Below are 19,828 nucleotides of genomic sequence, written 5' to 3'. Positions count from 1 at the left end.
TTGATCTCCTCCTACCCACTGGCTACTCTATTTTTAGGAATGACAGACCTATCAAAGTTGGGGGAGGTGTTGCAGTTATCTTTAGAAACTCCCTTCAACTCAAGGCTTTTCCCATCAGCGCATTCCGCACTTTTGAATGTCTATCTCTTGAGCTTCAACTACACCACCGCTCACCCCTTAGATTCCATGTCCTATACCGCCCACCTGGCAGTGGCCCTTCATTTATGGAGGAACTCACTGACTTCATCAGTGACCAATACGCACAAAGTGACAATCAGACCTTCATGGGTGACTTCAATCTCCACTGGGACTCCATGCAAGACTCTTCCGCGAACGGGCTGGCCTCCTTCCTCTCTACAAACGATCTTACCCAACACCGCACAGAATCAACACACTCTAAGGGTTCTATCCTGGACCTTGTTATTTCTAAAGCAGGCATGCTTTCTATCGCTACCCCTATTCACGTAGACTGATCTGACCACCTCCTCATTCCATTCTCTCTTCTCCTAGCTCACTCTATCACTCTTGGCCAACCCAAGAGGGCTACCTCCTGGTTCCGTGACGCTAAAAACATTGACACTGCTTCCCTCTGTGAATCAGCTTTGCTGTCACTTCCAAGGCTAGACCCGAACCTAGATATTGATGATCTCACTTCACAATGCCTCTCAGTCCTTGCAGTCGAAATCAATAGCGTTGCTCCTCTCCAAAGCAAAAAGAAAAGGCCCATTCCCTCAGCACCCTGGTTCAGCAAATCCCTATATGAAGAAAGGAAACACCTAAGACGCCTGGAGAAACATTGGAGGCAAGCACCCTCCACCGATAACTTGGCCACTCTTCGTTCAGCAAGATCCGAGTACCACAAGCACATCTTCCTTGAGAAAGCATCACACTTCAGAACCCTCCTTGACTCAGCCAAAAATAGACCCAAAAAACTATTTGATCTCATCAAGACCTCTAACTACTCTCCCCCAACCTCCAAATTGGAGGATTCTACAAAGAAAGCTGCTGATTTCACTGTATTCTTTGACGAAAAAGTGAAATCACTTGTGGTTCAGGTCGCTCATCCTACCCCTCCAGAGGAGCGCAAATCACTAGCCATCTGGCAGAACTTCGACCCCATCTCTGAAGATGTCCTCCTCAAGTGCATCCTCGAAACAAAGCCCTCCAACCACTCGCTTGACCCCATCCCCAGTGCCATTGCCATTGGCTTCTATACCCTTTCTCTTCCCTATTGGACCACTCTGGTCAACCTCTCCCTCTGTCAAGGTTCCCTCCCTGTTCCCTTCAAATCTGGGCAGGTCACCCCTCTGCTTAAAAAACCCACTGCGGATGCGAATGACCTCAAAAACTTCCGCACCATCAATAACCTACCCTTTCTTGCGAAGATCACAGAAAGATGTGTTGCGAAACAACTCTCACGTCATATCAAGGAAAATGATCTTCTTGACAATTTTCAGTCCGGCTTCATCCAAAACTGCAGCACTGAAACTGCCCTGCTGCAAGTGATCGATGACGCGCTGAGAATACTAGACTCGGGGGGGGGTCTTGTCTTCTAATTCTCCTTGACCTTTCTGCAGCCTTTGACACTGTCAACCACAACACCCTCCTCAACACCCTTCAACAGAGAATGGGCATGGAAGGCACCGTTCTTAAATGGTTTGCTTCTTTCCTTTCTGATAGATCCCAAATGATCAAAATAGAGGACAGTCTCTCACCTCCTTTGGCGGTGGGTAAAGGTGTTCCCCAAGGCTCTATTCTTGCTCCCACATTGTTCAATCTCTATTTGGAACCTCTGGGAAATCTCCTAAGTAAATCTGGGGTCAAATATCACCTCTATGCTGACGACACTCAAATCTACCTCAAGGTTGCCTCCACGCACGATCTCTCTGTCCTAAGCTCTACCCTCGACTCCATTCATAACTGGATGTCAACACATCAACTGATCCTGAACCCCTCCAAAACTGAGTTCCTCCTCCTCACTTTCTCCTCCCCCGGTGCAATCATGGATGGACCAGATGAATCTGCTGAATACTAATCCCATCATTGTCGACAGCGCAAAATCCCTTGGTGTCATACTCGACACAAAACTCAATCTACTTTCCCACATTAATTCAATTGCAAAGTCTGCCCGATACCAACTGCGCCTTCTTTGGGGGATTCGTCGCTTCTACCCGGTGCATGACCTCAAAACCCTGGTCCAATCGCTGGTCCTCTCCAGACTGGACTACTGCAATTCTCTTCTGACCGGCCTCCCCCACCTATCCCCCCTTAAGTCTGTTCTACATTCAGCAGCTCGTTTCATTTATGGGGCCAAAAGAAGCGACCACATCACTCCCATGTTATCCTCCCTCCGCTGGCTCCCCATCGAGGCTAGAGCTATCTACAAGACTGCCTGCATCACCCATAAAGCCTTGCACTCCTCCTCTCCGCGCTACCTGGCGAATAAACTGAAACTCTCTGGAGGCTCTAGACCATCACGAAATGCGGAAAATCTACTGCTTGAACCTCCCACTTTCAAGAAGGAGAGATCGATGGCCCAATCCTTTTCAGGCAGCGCAGTGAGAATCTGGAACTCACTTCCGCCTCAGCTCCGGACCACCTCCTCCTCCCAAGCCTTCAAATCTGACCTCAAAGTTCTCCTTCTTCAAAGACATTTCCAAATGTAATTCATGCCCTCTATGCTATCTGAAGGAAGCCCTTCAACTACTGAAAAACCTACTTTATTTGACTATGGAAGTGTCTTCCAAGTGTGTTCTTGTGGTTTGATAGTCTGCCTCTTATTGCAGTATTGTCCTTCCTCCTGTGTCTGGGACTCATGGGTGACTTGCACCCGTCACTCTCTCCGGTAACACACTGTTTTCTACCTCCTACATTTGTTTGTTTTGACACCTGCACAAGTGCCTACGTAACGTTTGTTCTTGTGCTGGAGTGTCCTTCATATATTGCAGTATTATACCTCTAAATTTTTTCTGTACGCTTTTTGTAACCTGCACACGTCACTTTTTCCTCCTGCAATGCACCGTTTGCTACCTCTTGTATTTTGTTGACTCACGATTGTCACTTTTGTAATGCACCGTTTACTACCTCTTATACTTTGTTGGCGCACAATTGTAATTTTGCTTCATTTAATGTAACGTTTGCCTTTGTATTTTGCTCACTTGTAATGTTCTCATGTATCAGTTCTGTTCCTAGTGTGAAGCGCTCTGACACCTTCGGGTAAAGTTCGCGCTATATAAAAATGCATAAATAAATAAATAAATAAAAGAGAGAGGAAGGGGTACCCCTTAAGAAGAATGCTGTTTCCCTTCCCATCCTCCATAGGAGATTACCTTTTATTTCTACTCCTGAATACAGATTTTACTTTGCCATTGGCAGGAGTGAATCTCCAACTATTTGTAAATGTGCAAAGTGTAAGCCTGTAGTTTTCACCACCTTATGCACGTGTCTTCAACCTCCTTTTATGGATGTCTTCAACCAGAATGCCCACAAACCCACCCCGTTGACCAGATTTTCTCATGTGTAAAATTGCACCATTCTGGTGTAGTTTTAAGTGTGAGCGAGTCCATTTATGACTGCATGTTAACATTTTATTCATTTTAAAAAATAATTTGTTTTCTTAAATGCTGCTATTTGCAAATCTAAAGGTTTCTTATGTTGGCAGATAGCTTTGTTAATCATTCTTTTTGTCAACATTTCACCTACATTTCCAAAGAAGATTCACACGCTATTTACTCACCTAAAACCTTTCCAAATAATGGGTGGAGTGTGAAGTAAGAGACTAGCAGCCTGATTCATCAAGCTTAATTGCGCTCGCAAAGGGCCAGAATCTGAGAATCTGGCCCTTTGTGAGCGCAATTTTTGCATTTGGGATTCATCATCCCAAATGCAAAATTCGCTATTAAAGAATTCGCATATTTGCGAGGAATTGCATTTAAGGAATCTCTATTTGAGATTCCTTAAATGCAATTCATGAACCATTTTAAAATACCGAAATCGCTATTTTGGGCCGCTATTTACCGCGAGGTCAAACCTCGTGGTAAATAGTGAAAACTTAGAAAAATGCATTGAAATGCATTTTTCTAAGTTGCATGTTACACACACACATGTCCTTTGGACATGTGTGTGCGCAACACCAATGTAGATTACATTTCAGGGGTGCTACAGGGTGTCCTTTGGACACCCCTGGCACCCTTGAAATCGCTATCTTATTTGCGATTAGCAAATTGCTATTCGCAAATAAGGAATAACTCCCCATTCATTCCTATGAGCCTTTAGGCCCATAGGAATGAATGGGGAGTTATTCCTTATTTGCGATTAGCAATTTGCTAATCGCAAATAAGGAATGTGTAGGAATCACATTTCTTTATGCAATTCCTACATGAATCCCATTTTGCAAGTCCTTAATAGCGATTCCTTATGAATCGCTATTAGGGGCTCGCAAAACGGGAGAATGATGAATCAGGCTGTAGGTTCCCTAGAATCCCTGTATTTTTCAGGTGCAAGTCAATGGGTTTCCCCACCAGGACAATTATTTTCTTCCTGGAGGAATAAAGGTTAATTTGCTAACAGACACTTTTTTGGGGACTAGCTCCGTGGAAAATCCACATAAAAAAAAATACAACGGAGGCATACTTCTAGAAATTACATTTGTTTAGGAAATCATAAATTCTAGACATTTGTAACACATAGTATTAAAGGGTACTCCTTGCGATTATTGTAAATCCCCAAACAGTTAACAAATATTTCACATTTAAGAGGAAACATGCGAAAAGAGGATTCACGTCCTTTCTTTATCTGCCACATAATTTGATATTGTTCTCCAAATTATGCAGTTTCTTCTCAAAAGCATTTCAGCACTTCTGCAATTTTCTCAAGGACGGTGTATGCTCAAAAAGGCTAAACAACATCTTATTTCAGTATCCCCAGCTCTTTTATTTGTCTCCTCTCTATTTAATTACTTTACACAGCCATCAACGGGTGAGATGTGTAATATGCAGTGAAACTGCACAATGTGAAGGGTCCCTGAGCAATGAGAAATAATGAGAAAGGCCACCAGACACTTTTCCAATAAAAAACATTCATTTAATACTACAGAAAATAATTCAACACATTGGTTGTGGTGAAATCATCTCGTATATCTTAACTGTTGCCATCAAAAAAGGGGTAGGTTAAGCTGAATCATCGAGCTGCACTTTAGAGTATTGATTTCCTGAACAAATGTATTCATCCCATCACAATTAGAGATGTGCCCCTTCTCCTTCAGCCATCTTCTCCTTGTCTCCTTCCAAGTTCAACCAGGTGAAAGTTAAGGGTGCAAAGTGTTGCACATTTATTCAGCGTTAGGCAAGGCACTTTGCAAGGATATCGTGTGAAACTTAAAAACATTTTCTTTCTATGTACATTTTATGTAACTTTATTATACAAAAAATGTATTGGTGATAATATCTATATTCCAATATTTAGACCCATGGTTAAATGATGAGCATGTCGATAGTTATCCGAGCAACACTTTCATATATATTGAAAATTAAACGCATAAAAACAGCAGCATCACGTTCTCCAATCCCCTCTATTCAACTTCTCAGAGTGAGGCCATCATTCAAGTGTAATATGGTCCCAAGTGTTAAAAATTACAAGATCCTATTCTATGAACAACTCACAATGAACTTTGAATGTGATCACCCTCGATTTCTGAAATACATGTGATTGGCATATTGTTTACTGCTTATGACAAGGATGCAAAATAAATGAAACAGACTTTGGGGCATATGTGCAATAAAATGATGGAATATGGAACTGCGCCAAAGGTGGCAACGCCGCGCTCAAACATTTTCAAAACGGAGGTTTTTCCCTACAGCTCGTGCTAAAATCAGCTGCCTCGCGCCAACGTAGGCACCCTTGCCCATAATGCAGGGGTGACTGCGTTACAGGCGAATGATTGTTTATGTGCAGGAAGATGTCCCTTCCTGCACATAAACAAACCATAATGGCTATTTGTTACTTCTATGTGAACTGCATTCTGCAGCACACAGAAGTATCGAACAGGCATTATTTAATGATTGTTTATGTGCAGGAAGGGATAGCTTCCGGCACATAAACAATCATTAATGAATTTTTGATCATTCTATGTGTGCTGCACGTTGCAGGACACATAGAAGCCTGCAGCACACATAGAAAATCAAAAACAAGAAGAAATAAAAGTACTTCTCCTAATGCACCATCCTAGCACCTGCCCTTGCAAGGCGTTCGTTTTTGGTGCTGCTACAGATTTACACCTCCTTGTAAATCTGGAGCAGTGCCAAAAAGCAATGGGTGTTTTGGTGGAACACCCACAGCTACACCCATTTAATGCCCCTTTCACACAGATACCCATGTTAAAGGGTGGCATATTTGCAGAACAGCCCCCAAACGTGGCTTAGCCACTTTGTAAATATGGTGCAGGCCATCCCGCTACCGGAGCATCAAAAAACATGACGCTCCTGTGGTCCTAGGGGATTGTACATATGCCCCTTTGTTTTCAAAAACGTTTTTACATACAGAATACTGAAAAAAAGAAATCTCAAAAACATCCAAGAGTGAGTGTGCGATCTCTGAGAGGAGGAAATGTGCGTACCCATTATTTTGTAAGATTGGAAAAAAAATAAAAAAATTTATTCTAGCACGTCATACATTTCTTTCCTTCATGAATAGCTCTATCCAATTTTTTATTTTTTACACAGTTTTATATAGCGCAAACGTGACCCGAGTCAGGTATCAGTACGCTTTACATAGCACCAGTTATGTCACATGAGGACACACATTCATTTTTGTTGGGCAAGGGGGAGATTAAGTGATTTGCCCAGAATCACAGGACGTTCAGCATCATTGCCAAGACTCGAAACCAGTACCCAGATTCTAAGTCAACCGCCCTAGCCATTAGGCCAACTCTTCTCTAATTCAATTTAGAATAATCAGGAACATTTACATGCCTAAGATCCCAACTAGTATTGCAGAGTGGCTCAGAATATCTACAGCCATGTTTTTAGATGCTCAAAAATCAAAACAGTCATGCTTAAGTAGAGTGGAGCCGTTACTGCTGAAACAAATTATCCATGAAACTGCAGTGTCCCTAACTCAAGCCTATATGAATTTGCTATCTCTTGATTTGTTGGGTGTTACTGACACCACCTTGAAGCACCCCCCCCCCCCCCACCTCAGCGGACACTGTTCCTAAGCTGGAATATTGCTGGACTCAAGAGCAAATGACAAATGAGGGGATCCAGACTGGGGTACTTTTGTCAATGGCCACACATATGTCTATTTCAGGAGACATAGGACTACACCAAGTGAACAGGTGTGGCTATAAACGGTATAGGATCCCAGCTATTAATTCTAGTGGTGGGGGCCCTACTGGTGGATTACTAGCATTATTCCACTCTACCATAACCTATGCTATCATACCCATTCATGTAGAGTTCCCTGACGTACACAGGATAATCCTTTCCCACCCTCAACTCCCAGGCCCTTGTTGATAATTAATATTTATAATCTCAGTACTAGTTACAAGCAGGAATCAAAAATGCTGCAACTATTGGATAGTGTGCTAGGCAACCATTTCAGCTCCCACCATGCATCTGAGCCGAATAGCCTGGCTAGTAAACTATCTGTAGATGAAAACTCTATTTGGGGTATCCTGGACCTTGTCTGCCCCACTAGAAGATACCTTCCAGAGCAGCGCTCCATGTTGCGGATCTTACCTTATCGCATGCTTGTACAACATTTAGAGGAGGCCGATACGCTAGTACAATCAACTATATTTTCTTTGATGTAAGGCACTGGAGTAAGCTGGAAGGCCTGGTGGTGGAGTGAGAGGAGAGTGACCACAACCCTTTGGGATTAAGATTAAAAGAATCAATGACCCTCCCCTGCATGGTGGCCACTGAGCATGCTCTCTTGCAGCTCGTGGCCACTAACAAGAGGAGGAATGTAAAATGGGAAACAGTGTGCTCTCCACCTGAGGGAATTAGGGCCTTATACTCAATCTTGGCCACTCACATGCGTTACATCTGTGCTATCTGCGGCAAAATTATGTGAAACTAGCGGGGCACTATAGGGTTTTTGCCAAGTTGAGGAATCTTCTCAGGAAGGAGTCAGGGAGCGTCCAAACACTTAACAGGCAAAGGTATGGTTAAATGGCCAGCGCAAAAGGCAAAACAACACCTCCTCCAATACAATAAAGGGGGTAACACAGCAGGCCATAAGGGGAAACAGGGTAATTTATCAACCCAACCTAAGAGAAGCATAAGGAGCTTGGGAAGATGGCACCTGGTCTGACCTACAGTACACCGCTGTAGCTAATGATTAGAAGAATTTCAGCACATTGGTCAGCAAGAGTGATGTGAGGACAGGTAGTCCAGCTGAAACATATATTCTACCCTGTAAATGGGCTGCCCACTTTGGGAACTTGTACTATTCTGCCCACGCCCCTCAGCCTGGCCATGTATGTAGGGGCCACCATGATGTAAAACCATAATTAATTCCCCTTGTAGTTTTCACCATGGAGTCATGGTCACATTCAAGCCTGCGAAAGCTTCAGGTCTTGACAAAATCCCTGCAGATGTGTTCCAATCAGACCCATGGGTGTTGGTCCCCTATACTAACGTGTCTTCCAATGCCATTGTGATGGAGGGGGCAAACCAACCATCATGCAAGGGGGCGGATATTGTGCCCGTCTTTAAAGAAGGGGTTCCTAGTGTGCCCTCCAACTACCGTTCTATCAGCTAGACCGACAACCTGCAGAAACGTTTCTGTAACCAGGTGCTATGCGGTTGTTGGATTGCTGCGAGTAAAACCCCATTCTTTTTGGACTGCAAGCAGGCTTCAGGCACAAAACCAATGTGATTGACCAGGCCTTCCACTTTCTCCTTGTAAAGTGTAAGATGGCGGACCTGACAAAGGGTGACCTTTATATGGCATTTATTGACTTCCACACTGAGTTTATCCTTGTGCCTGCTGGGAAATTATGGGAGGTGCTCAGGAGGATGGGGACCCCCTCTAGCTCTTCTACACTTGATCCAGCTGCTCCACGAGGGGAATTATGAAAAAGTGAGATGTGGTGTGAAGGGAGAATTAACCAAGGCTTTTTCCATAAATGTAGGTGTGCACCAGTGGTGTATACTGGCCACAACCCTATTCCTCTTATATAGGAACTGTATTGCCTGCTTACTAAATTGTGCCAATGACTCTGAAATCTTGGCAGGAGGAAAAGTACCAGCACTCCTCTTCGTGGATGACACTTTGTTTTCCACAACTAGGAGGGGTCTACAAAACTTGATTGATAGCTTTAATCAATTCAGGGCAGACTTCCGGTCTTGAAATGAATATGTTCAAGATCAAATATGTAATTTACACCGAGAGACAGAGCGATAGTGGTCATCAAGGTGGGATCTGAAATATTGGAAAGAGTTCTGGACTTCGGCTATCTGGGTATCAGGCTGGTCTATACTGGATCTAGGGAGCCGCAGCTCATCAAGAGCACCTTAGTTGTGAAACATCGTGGTACAGTCATGCATACATTTGTCAAAAAAAGAAGCTTGGTATTCTGCCTGTCCAGCAATTGAAATTTACATAGCACAAGCATGTGGGGGGCTGCACTACATGGGGTGGAGCAATTGGGATATTGCAATATGAGCACTACAGCAGAAAATTACTTCTTACGGGCCTACTAGGCCTAGGGAAAGGAACACCTCTGGCCCCTTTACGCCTTGATTTGGGGATCAATGAGATATCAGTACAGACAGAATTGAGACCTTTATTGTACTGGGTCCGCATTTGGAATACCCTTAGGGAGAGCATGCGGGAAGTTATTAGGTCAAACAGGATGGGGAAGGTTAGATGACTGAGGTTGCTTAAAAATCCCTGGATTGAGCTGGGGCTAGAGAAATTTTAGAGCAGGCCCAGTGTATTTGTCGAGGAGATGCTCTTAAAGTAAAAAAAACCAGGTCCAGGAGAATTTTATTAGCAGTAGAGACTGTTCATTCACACTACGTTGCCTAACAAGTGCTTTCCTTCTCCACAAATTTGCGACCAAGGTAGAGGAATTCTTGTATTTTATCTTCCCAGTCCCTCCTTCTTCAATTTAGACACAGGACCTTCCTAGTAGCTGTCGTGTATTTCTATAGGTTCTGAATCGATCCCCCTATTCCTGACCCTATTCTGGTTAAACTAACTATCAAGTTAACTAACAATCAGCCCATGAGGCAAGAAATCCCCCATGATGCAGATACCGTTATCTGACGCAGTCACACTACGGCACAGGAACGTGTTATCTGATTAGGTCATAACGCTTGAGATCTAATTAGACAAGCGACATTCCTCCAGCCCCTGATAAGGCATACGACGTTCTCATAACAAATCAAACCTATGACAACCTGGAAAATCCGTGCGGCCATTGTTTTGATTTCACAGAGAACTTTTGCAAAAGAATGTGCTAACGAGCAAGTCGTATGACATCTTTATTGACGTACCTATGTCCATCCTTACGTCAATCTCGGCACCTTTAAGGTATAAATATTGCCGACCTTGCCCTATGCAAACACACGCGTGGTGACAAGACGGAGCAGCCATACTTGCCGAAGCCGAGAGCAGAAGCAGACCCCGCAGGCAGCAGCCCCGCCTTCCTGACGCGCTGAGAGACGCGCTGCTATCTCAAGCCGAGAGACCCAGCACCGGCGCTTCCGGGTAGCCCTCGCAGGCAGCCTGGAATATCGAGAGCAGAGAAAGAGATACCATTCCTCATTCATCCTAAATTCCAGGTACAGAACTGAATAACCCCTCACAGAGAATTCTTTAGTTATTCACTTGGCAAAAACAAACTTAACTTAAGCTGTAACTTTCTATTCCCGCCCACGCATTAGACTTAGGTCAGGTACACGGGGTAGGCGTATTTAGAAACACCAGTTGAGTACGTTTAGTCAAATGTATATGTGTATGTAAATATATTTTAATCATTTTAAACATCGTATGGCTCAGAAACCATATCAATGTTTTTACAGTATTATTTTATACTATTGCTTCTAATGTATGCACTTTACTTAACTATAAGTATTGCAATAATATCGATCCATTTCTCTTGTACGAGAAAAGAGACTGATCAATAAATAACATCTTTTATTGAACACGCCCGTCTCTTCCTTTTCTCTACATTCTGATGAGACTAAGAATGCACGTACTGACTGAGTAAAATAATTGCCTTGTGCTCACACGACTCTCGAGATTGACTCTTGATTAGGGGAGAGCAAAGTTGTCATGTTCTATGGTTGTCAGAAACTAAATCCCTTCTTGTCTAATCAGGGAAGTTAATCCTTCCTTGAACATTCGAGAAAGTTTCTAGCGAACTCTGAGCTTAGCTGGCAAACCCAAAAATTAAGTCTAGTATCGACAGTAGTAGACCTAGTTAACGTCTGGCTTAGGCCTTTACTGCTGTAGGTACTATTCCAATGCGCAGAGCCTATTGGGAAAATAGGAGCTACACTACATGGCGCCCAACGCGTTTGGAAAGGGCGATAAAACTAACGTAAGACATTTAGAGTAACTCAGTCGTGCTTTCTCACTCAGACCCCTTTTCCCAAATACTCCAAAGACGTCTGGAGTGGGTGAAAGGTTATTATATCCTCCAAAACCTCGCAGGAGGGAACTCCTATGTATGGTTCTTGGTCTAGTCAACGTTGAAGGATAAAACAGTTCCAGAATATTGTGCATCTAATCTCTGTTTCCATAAAGAAACCTGATCTGCAAATAAAAATAATACCATCCTGTCTGTAAAATGGCAGAGAGTGATGATGAAAGAGAGGCAATTAGATTAGCAACTGAAATAGCAGATGCTGATGCTACCATGCAAACAGCAGACCCGGATATAATACTCATCCAGGTCGCCAAAAGGAGATCTATAACCTTAAAACTTATAGAAAATGGACTGACACCTAGAGGTGGCACAGTCATATTCGTAATTGAGGCACACGAATATCGGCAGACAGAGGTATACTATACATGGATACATTTTCCAGCAGCAAATGCTGTAACAAAGTACTTCCACTATTACAAAGTAGAGGAACCTCCTGAAACGTATACTCCTTTCGAGGAGGTGGAAGTACCACTCAAATTCCAAGAGCATTTGCTCTTATTTGATGGCGCCCTAATACATAACAATCACATTACAAGGCTCGGTCCTTTAGGAAGACCAGGAGCAACGTGGCCGGTCTTAGCCGGATACACACCACATCCAGACATCGAAAGAATGCCTGCAGCAGAGCTATTAATACAGCTAAAACAACTACTAAAAATTCATAGACAATTAGTTCAGTATGTAATGCGGACTTCAACAATTCAGCCAGCGATTAAACTTCCACAGCTGACCCCTCACCAGGGGAACACAAATAAAATTACACCACAGAACATCCAATCCTGCCTAGGTAAAGTTCCAGCTAAACGGGAACAAATACCATTCTGGTTGGCACAGAAAATTACCCAAATAGAGGCGGTGTTTCCTGACACCACCCCGCTGGAAAAACACAGGATTCTGACTATATGTCTCCCAATGGGAATCGCACCACACATTGAGGACTGTGACACTTGGGGTACAGTCTTTGCTTCCATCTACACAAAAACGCACGGTGTTCCATCCATTTCGGTAATACCAGATGTGCTAAAACAAATTCAAGATGAATACGGTCCTGTACCTGCTTTAACTCTTGGTATGAAATTACTGAAAGACTTCAAGCAGGTTTCGGCTATATTACTAGCCAACATAAAGGGTGAAGCAGCAAACGTGGCGATCCGCCAGAGGTTAAAAGAGACAGATATAGCAGACCAACCAGCTGAAATTGCCAGAATCATAGAAAAATCCTATGAAGAACTAGGCAGAGATAGTCTAGGTGGAATACCAGTAAAACCGCAACTGACTACAAGTCCAGAAAAAATGTTTTTTAATAATAATAATAATTCACCAAAAAAGAACTGGGATGGAAATAAACAATCCAATCCTAAAGAAAAGAAATTCCAGTCCAGAGGAAGGTCTCCTAGGCGAAGAGAGAAATCTCCAAACCCAAGACAAAGGTCACCCCAGAGTGACCCCTCTGGGAATAGATATAACCTTAGAAATAGGGATAATATTAAAAAACCTGATAGATATCAAGACATTGATACACGTCCCTCTCAATCTTTTCAGAATTCCTCGCAGAAATCGGAAAGAAGAGGACGATCAGAAGAGCACGCCAAGTCCAAAGACAAGGAACCTGCTCAACTGAAAAAGAAATCACAATTTCCAAAAAAGAAGGTAGCCAGTATCAAGGTAGTTAACAATGCCGAGAATACTGAGGACACAACTGAAAAACGGAGAGTGGGCTCAGACAATGCTAGACAGCGCAGCAGAGGTGAGCATAGCTAGCAAAGTCCTTATGAATCATCTGGAGACAGTGGACACGAATGAATACCTTCAAGTGGAAACTGCAGATACCAGAGTTAGCAAGCCCCACAAAATATACGAGATAACATTACGTATAGAGGGAGATAAGACTAGGAAAATTAGGGGACTATTTTGGGATAACCTCTCCAAAGGCTATGACATCCTTCTAGCTGAAAAAGACTGGCCACCAGAGTTTGTCAGGGAGTGCCCTCATGGCGAAGAAGTAATTATGCCTGCCTTCTCGAATCAAATACCGATTCATAAAAAATATACACTTGCTAGAAAGTGGGCAGTGGCCTTAGCACCTGCTTTATATAAAAATCATGTAGGATGGGATGAGGATTCTCCTCCTCACAAAGTCCAGTTAAAATCACAACCAACTGCACAAAGGCAGTACCCAATTAAGCAAGAAGCTAAAAAACAAGTAAATGAAATACTAGATCAGCTAGAATACCAGGGGGTGATTGAAACTTGCACCTCACAAATGAACAATCCTTTGTTTCCGGTCACCAAACCAGACAACTCATATCGTCTAGTTTTGGATTACCGACACCTTAACACATGTTGCAAAACCTTTGCAGTGCAAAACTCACACAGTGCTGCACTAATGAATAACATAGTGCGCAAAAAATACAAAACAACCTTGGACATCTCCAATGGATTCTTTTGTCAAAACATAGCACCAGAGAGCAGATATTTAACAGCTTTCTCAGTAAATGGCACTCAAAAACAATTCTGTCGGTTAGCCCAGGGGTACAAGAACAGCCCGGGGGTATTCTCAGCAAGAGTAACAGAATTACTACAACTATATGATGATGAAGCATTATCTTATGTCGATGACATTTACTTAACAGATGATGACTTGGAGACTCACTTGAAAAGAGTGAACACCATAATACTTGGTTTCGCTGCAGAGGGTTACAAATTCAACTTCAAAAAGTCCAGAATTGCCCATCTGACAGTCCTATTCTTAGGATATGAGTTATCAAGTGAAGGCAAAAGCCTGGCAGACAATTTCCTAGAGAAATGTGCCGTAATCCAAGCTCCTAAAACACTAAAAAACCTACAGTCAATTCTAGGCTTCCTAAATTTCGGAAGAACATATATTGCAAATTACGCAGAAAGGGTCAAACCCCTTTATGATCTAATTAAACCAGACTTTAAAAGATCCAGTTGGACTCAAGCACACACAGAAATTTTGAGATCCTTACAAACAGAAATGCTAATTAAAACAAAATTAGAAACCCGTGATAATACACGCAACCTTGTGATCCGAGTCATCCCAGGGAAATGCGGATTCACATACCTGACCTCTAATGAGGGAGAAAAGGTACCAATTGCATTCAAATCACATTTGTACACAAAAGCTGAACAGAGATTCAGCAACAAAGGAAAAATGGTTCAAGCAGTTCAAACCGCAATAGCTAGAGAAAAAGACATAGCTGATGGTAGACATATCACAGTCAGAACAGCTGAATCAGCCTTCGAGGCACTAACAACACCGTGTAATTTACCAACAACAACATTGAATCCGGAATGGATACAATGGGTGAATTCAATCACAACGGACAAAGTATACTACTACTTTGATCCAGAACTAGAAGAATTGAAAAATCTAAAATATGAAAAGACGTATCCTCTGCCAATCGACATTCTGCCTCTACGACATTACGCCTGTGTAATCTATACAGACGGACATGCTCAACCATCCGTTTGGGGAGAACAAGCATACAACCCCACATGTGAGATTACAAAAGAAGTGTGGCGCGGAGGTTAACTAAGACCTCTATTAACAAAGACACACTCAGTAGAAACCAATTCAGAACAACAAACTGAAATATTAGCTTTGAAAATGGCGCTAGATAATGCGGATCGCGAATTCCCGACACTTATAGTGTCAGATTCATATTACTGCGTCAAATCATATAACAGCGATTTGCAGACATGGATTCAGAACGGTTACAAAGATGACACAGATGCACCAATAAAGCAGAGACTGCTCTGGGAACAAGTAGCTCTTTTGAAAAAAGAACTACCAAAGACTCACGTGACTCACTCACTGAGTCATCAACGTGATGGCGTTCACGTTGTAGGGAATTCATTGGCTGAAACAGCCGCAGCGGCAGCCAGTAAACCGGCTCCCGTAGATCGAAAAAAGCATACATTAAAATACATTGACGGTGAAACATTGCTGGCGGTGAAAACGTCATCAAAAGGCGACTGCTCAGCGTTACCGATCAACTATCCACTCAATTATACATACATAATCGATGCAAACTCCGTCCCTTTTGCTCGAATCCCTGGAGTGGGGGATAGAGTGATTCCAAACATGGACAGGAGAAACTTGTTAATCGCAGACGCACACATGGGCGAGGGTCACAGACACCTTAAATTAAAAGATTCTCTGGAAGAATTACAATCACGGTACTGTTGGCCAGGCATGAGCCTGCACTACACCATGTTTGTAAAAAACTGCCCAAACTGCAACAGAGATCGCAGTGGGGAGAGAAGCAGTTTAATACCTCGTCGTATCAAGGCAGATAATATTACCAGCAAAAAGAATGGCTTGCGATTAACATATACAGGCTAGTTTCCACTTATAATGTAGATCACCAGCACTCGGCTGACGTCCGGACTATTATACAAGATTTGCGAGTCTAAATGGCATATACGCTAAGAGCATGCTACGTTCGACCATTTCTTTCACTCAGGCAAACCAGCCTGGGGGGGAAACATGGCCAAATGAGCACAGCCCAGCGGGAATCTTCTCACTTCCTTCCTGAGGGTATGGGACGGTGTAAAGAAAAAACCAAGGCAGAAAGCAATCTATAATAGAAAGGATATTAGGTTCGGGAGCTGGGTGGGTCAAACATCTAATAAGTGTCCAACGTAGTCTAAATAACTTGCCAAGAAATTCTCTGAAGGGATTCAGTCCGTACGAATTATTATTCGGAACTAGGATGTTGATCTCTGACCTTGATAGTCAGACTTCAGTGGTAATAGAAAAAACCTTTGATGTCAAAGACCGTTTGGCTATTTTGCAGGACTTAAACAAAACAAGAAAAGACCTGAGCAACATACAGTTGAAACAACAGCCAACGACCACTGAAGATTCACCACCTGTCCCAGCAAGACCTGTCTGGATTCCAAAAGTCGGGGATCTAGTCAGGGAGAAGATCGCGGTAAAGAAGGAATTTGGGCCTTCTTACAGAAAAGCAGTTCCTGTCTTGTCTGTCAACGGGACAAGATCAGTTGTACTACCGCCACTTGCTGGAAAAAAGGAGAACCGAGTTGTATCCATCGACCTGGTAAAACCACAACATGTGGCCGATAACAAACAGTAGGCCAAGTGGACTCCCAATAAGTAGCAGAACACCAAGGTTTGCTACCAGTACAGAGGTCCTAACAAAGAGGCTCATCACATTCGAAACGCCTAAAGAAGAACAACAAGGACTATGCAACAATGCAATAGAACTCAGACCTCTGAAAACCCAAATAAAGACATTTAGCAGAGACACACCAATCTACAATGAAGTTCCAAGTGAAAATGCAAGAAACAAAAATCCTGAACCAATTGGAACAATTGACAGAACTGCATCTGGTTACTTCATCAACTTCGATGATTCCTCTGAAGGTTTCAGCGAACAAAAGACACAGCCATCATCAAAATCCTTTAAAGAAAAAGCTAAGGAACTTTTGAAACAACTGAAAGAAACATATCTGGTTACTCCATGGATTGAATTTTGGGTGGGTTTTGGTGCATTTATCCTCATACTTTGGCTCATCATGGTATTTACCTTGGGACGCTTCATTGAGGGAAAATATGCTAAAATGGACACAGCAAGTCAGAACATCAACTTGGTCCTCAAACCACACACATCTTCACACGTCGAGAAACGAGAACTTTCTTCAGAACTTTCTTCAGCCAACTTCACAGCAATTCCAATACCTGGTGGGGTAGCCTGGGACAACACTGACTATGAAATTTATGGTCCGGTCGAGATCCTGAAATATCCACACCAAATCAAGATCTCCTTGAGTGATTTTGCAAAACCAAACTCATTTGCTGATGATTGGGACTTTGAAAGTATAAACAATATGATGTCTGACTTAGTAATGTCTGCTAAATTTACAAAACATGATTATTTGCAAGGTTCTACAAATTATGATAGTATGTATTGCTATAACCATTATGGTAACAGTTTTTTGCATAAATCTGCACAACCAAGAAATGTTTTAAATTATAATCAATGGGAACATTGTGCTACACCTCCAAAAGGGAGCTCTAGAACCGTTTATGACAAATATTCATACTTTCAAGGTTTTAACACTAGTAATGCTGAAACGTTTTATTACAAATTGTCAAACAAGACAGGGATGAAAACCATGATAACCAACACAAAATTGATTTATTCTGATTCGTTCTTTGAAAAAATGAATACTTTTGGATTTGATTATTGGGACAAAAATGTTGATTTGAAAAGTGTTTGGGGTACAAAAGAATGGCAAGTACAGGGTTTAGAAGCTTTGTTTACAGCCTGCATGATCCCAGAACAAATGATATTTTTAAATGACACTGTTCAACAAACCACCTGTCTTGGCTTAGCCAAAATCAAAGATTTAAATAACCTGTCTATTCCAAAGCCAACAATGTTTAGCAATAGCTCTGAAACAGATGAAGAAATAGACATAAACCATATACTTAACCAAAACAGAACACATCCTGATTGGAAACAATGGTTGATCTGGCCCACAGATACAAATAACTGTCAAGATAGATTCCTGAATAAAACACAGGGTTTCAAAATGACCAGGCCAGACCCTAGATATCCCCAAAGACATCACCCAGGGATAATAACAACCTACAGTGTGGGCAAATTATGCCTTCAATGGCTACAAACTTCCACACTGCCTGAAATTAAGCAACACCTAACTTTACTTACTGATGGTGCTGACTTGCGTGATTTCATACCGGGACCACGCAAACAGCGTCAAAAGCGTTTCATAGCAGCCTCTGTATATGCAGCATACAATGAGGCCTGGAAGGTTACTCAAATTGAAACAGCAGAAAGAATACGGGAAATTGACCGTATTAATTTGGAAAAATCACTTTCTGTAGTGGACAATGGGTTAATGACTCTGTCCTCCAGAATTTTTTCATTGGACAGCATTGTGTCTTCAGCAATCGATATATTATCGCAAGACTTACTGTTATTACAACATGGACAGTCACAATTGCGCTCCATTGTACAGCTTGGCTGGACGTTACAAAATCTGCGTTCAGGCTATGTGCCTTGGCGTTTAATCAACACAACGTCACTATTCCAAATCTTTAACCTTACTGATAGACAAATCGGTATGGCGCAGAAGGGTGCTGATTATACAATCTTGAGCATTGAAAAACTAGAAAGATTACCAATGACAATGTCAGAACGACCTGTCAGTGAATGGATAATCCACGGAATCATAAATATTCCAATCTCAACCTTCAGGTTTCAATACTGCCAAAAATATATACAGGCTGGCATGTACGAGAAATTGGGAAAGGGGTACCTTAAAACAACTTGGAACCTGCCCTATTCACATGCATGTGTCAGTAACAAAGGACAGAAAGTGTTTCTTAGTGGCAACAATTGTGCTATGTCACTAAGCGGCACGCTTCTGTGTAACGGTATTAGTTTGCACGGAGCCTGTGAAGGGAATTCATACAACCTTTCATGTCACCAGCAAGGCGCACCTGCAACTGAAATAGAACCATTCTTTCAAAGACTCTATAATGGGAGTTACATTCTTATTGTAGACCGCAGATGTTGTAGTCTTATGCCCGGGACTCCTTATCTCGTCACTACGACGGCGAAGGTCAAGTGCTGTGGACGTTCTTTGTTCCCCAGCTCCTTTCCAGACAGGGAGGCAAGGGCATGGCCCGGTTTGAAAATTACTTCTATTCGAATAGATACTTTAAGCAGAATGAAAACAGTGCTTCTTCAGACGCCTACAAGGCTCACGTCATCTAAAGAAACGTATGATCTACAAGTCGCAAGGACGACTGCAGAGATACATACATTATTATCAACTAATTCCCCCGTACATTTCGCGGAAATCCTGAGCGAAATCTTAAATATTTCTGATACCACTGGGGTCTCAAAGGTATTTAAGACAGTATTTTCGATGGCATTAACACCATTCAAAGCCATACTGGGTATTTTTCCAGATTTCGTCCATTCGATTTTTGGCGGACTTCCCCTGATCCTGGGACTAATTGCAGGAATCCTATTCCTAGTCCTTATTTTCCGTTATGGCAACCCATGTCACAGATCAAACTCTCGCGACAATGGAAGATACGATCCTAGCCATTGGATACCGGGACCGGATATCAAAAATCCTGGG

This window comes from Lissotriton helveticus, chromosome 2_1 (assembly GCF_964261635.1).
Source record: "Lissotriton helveticus chromosome 2_1, aLisHel1.1, whole genome shotgun sequence".
In the NCBI taxonomy this organism is placed as follows: domain Eukaryota; kingdom Metazoa; phylum Chordata; class Amphibia; order Caudata; family Salamandridae; genus Lissotriton; species Lissotriton helveticus.
The sequence above is the reverse complement of the archived record's forward strand: the minus strand, read 5'-3'. Positions refer to the sequence as shown.